Source organism: Fukomys damarensis, unplaced genomic scaffold (assembly GCF_012274545.1).
Source record: "Fukomys damarensis isolate Sample0158 unplaced genomic scaffold, DMR_v1.0_HiC HiC_scaffold_3, whole genome shotgun sequence".
NCBI classification, from domain to species: Eukaryota; Metazoa; Chordata; class Mammalia; order Rodentia; family Bathyergidae; genus Fukomys; species Fukomys damarensis.
The window spans coordinates 32,787,290-32,798,822 of NW_022900915.1; positions in this window are offsets into that span (position 1 = coordinate 32,787,290).

Genomic DNA, 11,533 nt, shown 5'->3' on the forward strand with positions numbered 1-11,533 from the left:
AAAAAAAAAAAAAAAAAAAGCGAATACTAAAAGCTACTTAGGGGTTTACTTTTGCTGTTGTTGAACTTGTTCTTTCCATTGCTGCTCTGCCTTTATGCAGCAAGTCTGGGATGAGGAACCCGGACCTGATTCCCTCCACAAGTCCAGCCATTTCAGACACTGCCTTGTCAAAGACATCACGGTGCTTGAGGTTCTGATCTGGAGGCTTCCTGTTACCAGTTTCTTCCGAGGAAAGTTACCAAAACAGAAATTGTATTCATGGGCCCGTGGACTCCAGGCTGGTCCATGAGATTTCACACGAGAAAAATAGAGCTTTCCTAGGAGCTGTGGAGCCCTCCTTCCCAGAAGTCAGAGGCTGGGGCCTGGGCAGAGCACAGAGGGCCAAGCCTGGCTGGGCCCTCCCTGGGTGGTTGTTCCCAGGCTGGGCCTGGAGCCCTATAACCCAGAGGCTGTTTCTTTCAGAGCAGTAAAGCATACCATAAGTCCCCTCCTTATAAAGAAGTTCCATTCCAAGACAACGTTCTTAAAGTGGATTCTTTTGTAAGTCCGACAAAGTGAGTCTTACACGCCTTGGACACAAATATACAATGTAAAGCATTAAAAAAACTGCACCTGTTCCATGATCTTGTCCTTATTCTTCAGAATTGTGCCAGTGGTTAAACCATTCAAGGTATAAGAATGAGCAATGTCTGCTATCCTTTCGCCTCAGTACAATCTCTCAATTATTTGCACCTTTTTTTTCACCATGGTTATTGCTTTGCAATTCCTAGTGGTGCCCTCCACATCACCACTGCTTTCCCTCCGGCTTCCGGACATCCTGGGCTCTGGGTGAGCACTGCACAGCTGAGCACCATTGCACGGTACAGTGAGCACACAGCAGCACGACCGTGACAGTGGCCAGCAGACGAGAGCTGCTTCCTCGATTTGTTCCCATCTACAAATGTTCTTCACTCGAGGTCCCTTGGTATCTGAACGTTCACAACTTAAATGCTCATAAGTCGGAGACTTAACTGTACTGTCAATGTGCCGTCCACAGCCAAGCAGGCCATCCCTGTGGGGGGCTTCTGCCAGGTCACTGGGAGGCAGGCAGGAAACTAAAACTGGGTTGGGAGAAGGATGCCAAAGGGTCAGAGAAGCTAAAGAGGAGCCCTTGTGGAATGAAAATGAGCAACAGTGGGGATCCACGGTGAGCATTTTCTATGGCATTTGACCACTCACACCACTTTATGCCTTTTCTGAATACCTGCACAGATGTTCTGAATTGATCTTCCTCTAAGCCATTTTTGTCATGAGGTGGGAGGACCCACCGGTAAGAGCCAGGCCCTAAAAGGTCACTTAGGACTAGCATTGAATGAGGATACAGCTCTTGTCTCTCTGCTGTACCCCAATCCCTACCAGCCTGCTTTAAGAGCTCGTCCTTGGGGGCTGGGGATTTAGCTCAATGGTTCTGCTGCCTGCCTCGCAAGCACAAAGACCCGAGTTCAATCCCCAGTGCCAAGAAATAAAAAAAAAAAAGAGCTCGTCCTTGGACTCAGTGCTGCTCCGCATGATTTTGAGGGGACCCAGCAAGGTCTTCTCGCAGCCCATTCATGCACTACCTTGAGGAAATTGAGATTTCCCCAGAGTATCAAAGTAAACTCCTTTATGGCAGGTGCCTGTGCTCAGAGGCAGGTGTTCCTCACTGCGCTAACTCCAGCAGGGAAATGCCTCAGTCCGCCATGACAATGCCTCCCTTTCTGCTCACATTGCCCTTGGGTTGAGGCCATTCTACAGATCCCTGACCTCCTCCACACCACTCCAGGGCCGCAGCCCTAGTGTAACCAGCTCCTCTCCCTGTGTTCTGCCTGGAGTGTGATCCCATTCCTGTGGCCAGACTGTGTTTCACCTGCTGGTGTGCCGTAGGATCACTGCTGCTTGGTTCTCGGCCTCTGCGGCATCTGGCTCTCCCTGCAGCCCAGAACAAAGGGATCTCTGCACCATTTGCAGTCCTGGCTCCTGACCTTTATGTAATGTGAGTTATCAGCCACAGGAGAAGTGACACGGCTGCTCAGCGAAGACAGCTTGACAGCCACCCCAACCCATGTTCTAGCAGTGGCTCTCAGGTCATCCGACCAGCAGCAGCAACTGCCTAAAATACCAACCTCCAGGCCCTGCCCCAACTTTTCTTCTCTGAAATCTCTGGGATGGGTCCAGCAGTTGCTTTCACGAGCTCTCCACAGGGTTCTAACTGGAGGCCAAATTTGAGTCCACAGACTTCTGACCTATTGGAATCACTGGGGATTTCTCAATCATACCATCATCAGGCCCCACCCAGAACAAGAGAAGTAGAATGTCTTGGAGAAGGGCCTGTGAGCAGGGAGCAATTACACAGTTCAGCCGGTGCACAGCGAAAAGCAAGGGCTGCCCTCAAGTGAGACTGGCGCCTCTGAAATGAGCACCTGGGAGTGTGTGCAGCATTACCCAAGTGCTCCAGAGCCAGAGAAATTGGGAAAAGGCTGGAATTAACAGAGAAGGCTTCTGTTTTTATGAAGGACTTTTCTCAACCTTTAATATGCTGATATGCTCCCCACAGTGTTCTCATTTTCTCAGAGTCTCTTGGAATCATTATTGCAAGGAGCATACATTCTGGAGATGCTACCTTAGAATTGCTGTTAAGAACGATTCCTGTGGAGGATCACTTGCAAATGCGAGGCCAGCCTGGGTTACATAGCGAGTTCAAGGCCAGCCTGAACTACATAGCAAGACTCAGTTTCAGAAAAAAAAAAAAAAAAAAAAAAAAAAATTCCTGTAGCAAATCAGATCACCAGAACACCATGCTGCAGTGCCCTGTCTCTACCAGGGCCGAGGTCCCTGTAAGAAATGGCCATATACAGAATATTCTTTGTTTGCTTATCCAGTCGCTCTCTGAAAACTCTTTGTAATCCACCATTCTTTATAAATCCACGTAATAAAATTTTCTTACTCTTATGCTGGAGGTAAAAGTATGTCCTTTCTGGTGAGCCAATATATTTCCTTAAACTGGGCAATGAGAATTTTGGAGCCCACTGTGCTGTACTATTTGCTTGTCAGCCTGGGAAACTGAAAACTAAGTTTTGCACTTGGTTGTAATTGGTTGCTTTACTTGGGTTTTCTGGTATGTTCCTATCCCCCCACATTTGTAGTGAGTGGTATCTTTTCATCTATGTTTTAATAATTTTATGATTTATTTGGTAGTATTTGTCACCAGTTTCTAATCTCTTTTAGGAGGTTAAAGACATATAGTCTTGGTATGATTTCTACAAGGACAAAAGAAGCAACAGAGAGTTCACATTTCTGTGGGTTTCCTTTGTCTAAAAACTTATACTGTCCGCCCTCAGAAGTTGTCACAGAACTGCCAAGCAAACTTCAGAACGATCATCTCCACTCTTACCTTCCATAAAATCTAGCCTGGAAGAAATCTAAAATTCTCTGATGGCCATATATTTTAAAGATTAGTAGTTCTGAAAACATGACTCATTCTTTTGGTTTGGTCTCATTATGAACATTCTCCACAAATACCTCATCATTCAAGAAATTTCCAAATAGTAAACTGAATGTCCTGTACCAGCAGTTTCCAAATGTATGTCTATTGCTATGCAACAAATCGCTCTGGAATTTAGTAGATTAAACACTAAATGTTATCTCATGCAGTTTCCGAGAATCAGGATTCTAGGAGAGGCTGAGTTGGGATCCTTCACAGGTTATAATGCAGCCGATGACAGCATATACTCAGCACAAGGCTTCTTTGGAGCTGGAGAACCTACTTCCAAGCTTACTCACATGGTTGCTGGCTGGAACGCTCTGTTCCTCACCATGGAGAATTGTCCACACCCTTGGGGAATGTCCTCAAACATAGAGACGAGCTTCTGCCTGATGGAGAAATGAGCAAAAACACAAGTGATTTCACCCAAGGTGAAAGTCACCATCCCTTATAACCTGATTTCATAAATTCAGGCTCTGATGTTAAATAACATTTCTATTTTATGTCCATGGCTTCCATTACACTATAATTCTTTTAGGAATAACACTATAGCCCTAAAGCTATCATTTTATTGTTGTTGTTGTTGAAAAAAAAAACAGAACTGGGAATCTTCTTGTCTCTGAAAAGCTTACTGTTCATCAATCCTTGAATGACACTTAGCTTATTTCCATCCAAGAAATCCTAAAGTAGTGGATGGAAAGGGATCCTGCAGTCTATGATGGGACTGCTCAAGGTTCCAATGTGAAAGCATACAGAAGAGGGAACATGTGAAAGAAGACAGGAAAAATAGGTGATCAACCTACCCAGGTACAATGGTTTGCCTCTGCATGCCTTACCTCAGTGGGATGACTCATTCATCCATGAGCACAGGTTGTTATGGCACATCTGCCGCATGGCAGCCAGGCACCAAGAATGACACAGTGAACAAAATGACATCCCCGCCCTCAAGACATTTGCAATCTGAAAGTCACCACCAGGAGAAGAACACAGAGGAAACAAACTCTTCTATATTCAAAAGTTTTCTTTAACAAACACTTACATAACTTTCACTGTATGCCCCGTGTTGCTCTAGCAGTTTGGAAATAATTGAATAATCTGCTCCTCATAATTACCCACGACTGTTATCCTCACTTTATGGATGAGGCACAGAAAGGCTGAGTAAAATTTTCAGGATCACACAGCTAGCCAGAAAGCCACAGAGCTGAACTTTGAGCTCAGCCAAGATGGCAGCAGGGTACTTTCCTGTTACCACCACCACCATACTGCTAAAAAGTGCTGTCTGATTTTCGAGTGATCACTGGTGCCAAACAGTACATTCTGCTCACTAAGTGCTAAACACTGACCCATGACCAAAGGTGGAAAGTTTCCCTTTTCAGAAAAGTTTTTCTTTAGTCTGTGTCTAAAGAATTGAATTGAATCAGGGTCCATAGAGAGGCATTCCAGAAGTGGCCTGACATAGAAGAGTAAAAGTGGAGAATCAGAAGAATGTCTCTGTCACCTTTCGGTCCCTTCCCAACAGCACTCAAATTATCAAGGCAAGGATGGGGTGAGTCCTCTGGACAACACAGGAAGAATTTGCATATTATTTCCATGAAAGGACCCAGGCATGGCTGAACAGACTTCCCACTGCTGACGCCAAGAAGGGCAAAGTGGAGCTCAGGACCAAGGTACATCAGTAGTAGCAATTCAACCACAAAAGTCACACTGTAGAAAAGACAGCATGTTTCCTTAGTCTGAAGACATGCAGGGGCATAGTAAACAACAAAGGTCTAGCTAACCAGGATTGGGTACAAAGGAGTGTGTGGCCTTGTGGCCAATGTTGGCAGCAGTGCAGAAGTCTGCAGTGTCTTTATATTTTTAATGAACCATTAGAAAGTATTTGCACCCCGACAAAAGACTGCCAGACATCAAGTTCAGAAGTTGAGGTAATACTACCTCTGGAAATCATAGGGTGAGTTTGGAGCCTATAGAGCCAAAGAAGGAGAGGACAGACGGGGGCGCCAGGTGTGGACACCGGGTCCTGAGTGCACCCAAGAAGTACTGCGGGATGGGAACTGAGTCTGAAGGATGCCCTCGAGCAAAGCAATGCCACCACATCACCTTCCCAAGTCACCAACCATGACTGTGATGGTGATCCAATTAAAACCAAGATGTGACCTTGGACTTCTACCGATGTAAGAAAACATTTCTGCTCTTTGCAAAAACTTTCAAATAGTGCATAGTAAATATAGCAAAAAGTACAAGGCTCCTGCCCTGACTCACAGGCTTCAAAGGAATGTCTATATCTATGCCTATATAGATAGATAGATATAGATATAGATATATCTAGATATGTATTTATATCTATATCTCCATGTGGTTTTCTTTTCTCCTGTGTTCAAAGAGGATACCCAATAAATTGGCAGTTGAAGGTTATACTTCTCTATTGTTTGGATGTAATCCTGTGATAGTCCCTCTTGACTTATTCTTATTAACAGCTGCATAGCACCCTATCATTTATATTACAATTTTATATTATAATGAGTCCTCCTGATTGAGAGTCAGACTATTCCTAATAGTAAAAACAGGGTGTCGAGGTGCATGCCTGTAAGCCCAGCACTTGGGAGGCTGATGCAGGAGGATTGCCACACATTCAAGACCAGCCTGGGCTGCATAGTGAGTTCAAGGCCAGCCTAAATTACACAGTGAGACCTTCTGTCAAAAACAAAACCAAACAGGAACCATTTCCAACAATGTCCAGAGAAATTATTTTTTTATTTCAGTGGTTTAGCATTTTAATTATTAATTTATGCTATAGATCAGGGGAAAAAAAGCCAATTTCCTCATTTCCTTGCCCATAATTTTGAAGTATTATGTTATATCATATGTTATGCTGCATGTTTGTATTATATTATACCATGTTGCATTCTGTTCTTTTTGTTGTTGTTCTTTTTTATTTTATGAAAAAAACAAAATTTCATAGCCAAATAAAAGAATAACAAGTTATTACACTATGTTTGGCTATCTTCAAAGTACTCAGTACAAGATATAAATCAAAAAGATTCTTACAAGAAAGGAATAGATTATAACACAAACTTTCCTTTCAATGAACTAAGATAAACTAGTAGCACAAATGAAACAAAGTATCATATGTATTGAAATATTCTTGTTTTTTTTTGTTTTTTTTTTTGTACTGGGGATCGAACTCAGGACCTTATGCTTGTGAGGTAGGCAGCGGAACCACTGAGCTAAATCCCCAGCCCTATATTGAAATATTCTTAAAACAACAGAATAATAATCTGAGGAAGAATTTGAACTTCTCTCATTCCTATTTATCTCTCTTCTATTTTGCTCTTTATTTGGGTATTTAATGTATATAGTACATATATAGTATTTTTATATATATGTAGTATAATAAATATATAGTGTTTCTCGCATAAGTGTAAACATGATATTTGAACTTGTGTGCCTGACTTATTTCACTTAACATTATGTTCTTAAATTGCATACATTTGCCTACGAATGCCTCAAGTTTGTCTATCTTTGTGGCAGGGTAGCACCCATTGGGTATAAATACCACCTTTTCCTATCCATTCATCTGTTGATGGACACGTATGTTGTTTCCAAGATCTAGCTGTTGTAAAGTGTGCTGCTGTAGACACAGGTATGCCTGTGTCCCTGTACTATGATTGGGAAGGTACCTAGAAGGGGGTTGGGTGGATCAAATGGAACTTCTGTTCTAAGTTTTTTTGAGGAATCTTCAGATTTCCATAGTGGTTGTACTAGTGTATATCCCCACCAACAATGTAGGAGAGTTCCTTTTCTCCCACATTCTCACCAGCATTCTGTTCTTTGACCATGATTTTGCACGCATGTGTTTTAGCCCTGTGTTTAAGCAGATTCAAGGCCTGACCTCTGGCTTTGACCTTTGGCTCTCCCATTCCTGAGACTGTTTTGATTCGTCTCTTGGTTAATATTTCAGTTGAAACACCTGAGGTCAGCCTGCTCTTTCCCCCTTATAAGGAACCGGCCTTTTCTATCTAGCTGTTCATGAAATTCTGACCCTGTCCTTACAGTTCAGTAGCTTGAGTTACTATGTGTTTTCATGGGGATCATTCCTTGATCACGTTTCCCACCTGAAATCTCTCTTCATCTGCACAATTGTATCATCCTTTCCTTCAGTAGCATTTTTTTTTTTTCCTCATACTTGGAGCATTTTTTCCCGCTTCATTTGCCCTCTTGTCTAATTCAGAAGTTCTCCCGTGTGCAGGCTGGCTGATGGCCATCTGTCACAGCTGTCATCGTCTCCCAGTTTATTTATTTGCCCCCCCACGACATAAATGCCGTTTTATTCTCTGTGGTCGGACTCCATCACTGAGTGCATTTTCAACACTCTCCTCTAATGGGACTTTCATTATCCTTCTTTCACTGCTCTTTTAGCTTACCTTATCTTTTCCCTATTTTTCTTTGACCTCCTATATCGCATTTTAAAATTCATCACCAAGGGGTTGTATGTTTTTTAAGTTTGGGAGAATGTACATAATATGAAGCCTTTGGGCTTGGCTGGAATAATCTTGAGTTTACTCTTCCTCTGCCTTTTGACTATACAGTTTCTTCCTCTTAGGGTTTTAGGTTTAGTCTTTTTGTTTTTTCTGGTATTGTCGATGTCCAAGTCCAGGTAAAAACACAGATTCTGCTCTAAAAGAAATGCAGTTCCCTCCCGGAATTTGGCTCGGTGGTGCCACCGCCCGCCTGGCAAGCGCAAGGACCCAAGTTTGACCCCCGGTACAACAAAAAAGAAAAGAAAAATGCAGTTTCCTCGTGGTCTGCTAATCACAGCGCAGAGGCCTGGGTGAGCAGGGTTGGCTGCAGGGTCTCCTGAGAGCAGCATTCCCCGCCTTGCTTGACCTCTCAGGGGAGTGGTTTGTCTGGTGCTAGGGGCGCGGGGGCAGCTCCCGACTACTGTTTAATTGTTTATGTTTATTTGAATCGGCTTCACCAGGGTAAAGCTGGTTGCCATTGGTGTTTCCTGCCTCCCCTCCGAAACAGGAATTCTATTTTGGAGGAAAATAAACTTCCTTCCAGCAGTCAAACCATCCTTTCTTCTCTACGGAGCGTAACCGACTGCCCGAGGAATGCTCTGCGTTTTCCCTGCGTCCTATGAGAATCTCAGTCCTTGTTCAAAGTAAGAGCAGCTCCGAGGGTCCCTTCTGTCACTCGCAGAGAAACCCACATCCAAACTGGAATGGAATGTTTGAGCTCTCTAGAGTCTCCCTTGGTTTGATCCAGTTTCACTATATTTGGCAGATTATGATTTGAGATACTAGCTATTTTCTAGTTTCACTATAGATGGACTTTGCACATCAAAACTTCAGTTTAGAAAGCCATTTTGAGCCAGGCATAGTGGCATATGCCTATAAACCCATCACTCTGGGAGGCTGAGGCAGGAGGATCACGTATTTGAGCTTACTTTGGGCAAGTTGGTAATTTAGTAAAAATGTCTCAAATTTTAAAAAAAAGAACTATCCTAACTTGGATAAATAAAAAAAAAAGAAAGAAAAAAAATATAAGGGGCTAGGAATGTAGAAAATATAAGGGGCTAGGAATGTAGATAGGTGTGAAGATCCTAGGTTCAATCCCTAGTACCGTATTTTTAAAAATTGAAAAGTTGTCTTTGGTAGGTTTAAAGGCAGTGAGTAAAGAAAACATTCTCTTGTTTGTTTGTTACCGGGTATTGAACTCGGGACCTTGTCCTGGAGAAGCAGATGGTGGAACCACTGAGCTAAATCCCGGGCCCAAGAAAACATTCTTTATACCATCTTTTACCTACCTAGAACATTAAGTTTTTAAACTGTCTTGCTTAAAGACCTCTTGGATTATGAGCATTTCACTTCATTTAGTTTTATTCAAAATCATGTATTTAGGAGATAATAGATGCAGAACAGTATGCAAAATGCTGCTAAAGATAAAAATGAGCAAGATTTGAGACCTACTTTCAAAGAACATACGGTGCAACCGAGAAAGAAGGGAAATCTCTGAGTAACTACACAAAATGCTCTAAATAGGGTCAACGAACGATCGCCCTCTTACAGCAACCACGACAATGACGGTAAGAATGGCGCTGCGGAGAGTTAGGTAAGAGTGATCACATTCAGATGAAGGGGTGGTAAAAGTGAGGAAAGCAAAGAAATGATGGGTAACATTCACCCTGTGTAGCCTAAGGCAGGATGCTACAATGGCAAGACAGTGGGCTTTGGTTTGTGTAGACATCAGGCACACCTAGGACTGCCATCTTCCCTCAGTGACGCCACTTGTCCTGAACATTTGCTTTTCCCCCTTTATAAAGTATCTGACACCAGCCTGTTGTAAGGACCGAGTGGAATCCTGCTTGTTAGGCTCTTTCCACAATGCCTGGATCCCAGCAGGTGTTGTACATGCGTGCCTTTCCTTTAGAGTGAAGTCTATATGTGTAGCACAATTCATCCCTTTAAAGGCCATGCCTGCTGTACTGACACATGGGAAAACTTAAAAAAAAGTTTTTCCCCTGTTGTTAACTATATAATTTATATAATTGTATAACTCTTAGCTATAGCATTGCTCTCTCAGCCTTTTGTCTGAAAAATCAAGTGGGAAATTATAAAAGTGCTCTTCAAGATATCAAGTAACACCCAGTTTGAGGAAAAGGTATTAACACCATGTGAACCTTATCTTCCTCCTTTGAAAAGAAATCCCATCCTTCCCCACCTTTTTTTTTTTTTGGTAGGGGGGTGTCGAACTTGGGTCCTTGTGCTTGTGAAGCAGGTGGTGCCCACTCCCCTTTAGATGGGGGACACCTTTAGAAGATTATAACTGGAATTTGCCCTGCAGTGTAATTAGACAAATTTTCTAACCATTGAAGGCCAATTTGCTGGGAATATTTAGGGTCTATTTGAGGCTGGCCTTGAGACCTTGCCAGTACTTTGCATAGAGGTGCAACATGATACATATGAAAGGAAAATAGGTCAGAAACCTCTTGTACTTATGCCACCTTCTCCTCGGCTAAAGGTCATTCTTAATCCTCCCATATCTCCCAGAACACCGTGTGCAGTAGTTGCTAAATGTTCCGGCAAGAAAACGACTTCTGTAAAGCAAAGAAGAGATCAGATTCTTCAGGAGAACAAAGAACCCCAAATGTTTCACAGTTCCATTGAGAAGTCCATGGTGAGGAGGTAACTGCTCGAGCTAGAGCCGACCCTCACAGCTCCACTGAAAGCACTGTGTAGATACATTCTAGGGGAACATCGGGGTGCTATTTTCCCATAGTTAAGACATGAAATGAGAACTCTGGAGAGAATGATGGCTGGGTGTTTAAGCATCAACCTTCCGGGGAAGAGGGCTGCAGGGTCAATGCCGCCACACCTGAGGGCAGAGGGTGGGATTAAGCACGGCTGGAGATTTTCCTCCAAACTCGGTAACCACGGAATGGAGAACAGAAGAGACTACCCTGCTTCTCAGAAAGAGACAGCAAAGATGACAAGGGGCAGTCAGACTGTCATGAAACATGTGGCATTGAACAGGGCCACCTGAGAGGAGACGGCCCTGACCTGGAAGCCACTGCCTGTTCCTCCAGTGTCCTCTGATTCAGGAGTGGGAACTTGAAGCCAATCAAATCCACTTCCCAGAACCCCTGGTGGTCTCCGTGTTCCAGCTAGACTGCATGTTCCTCACCGGCTCAGAGAAGGGTTGTTTTCAAAAGTCAATTTGCTGTTCTCTGGATATGATCTCATTTCCACATTTCCTAAACCTGCCACTAACTTGCATTCTCTCATTTCTATTCATAGCAATTCTCTCATCTCCTTTTGACTCAATCCTCAAAGCATGTGTAGTTCCCTGGGACACCGATCTGGAAATACCGGGTATGTGACTCAGTGACAAGTAAGGAAGCACGAGGCTTCCTATATCACTTCATGGCTTTGGTTCACTGTCCTTCATGTTATGAAAGCAATTCTTGTTCATCTGGCTGGTCTGTGTGTGTTAGCTACTGACACGTTTGAAGATTTATAAAACAACTATATA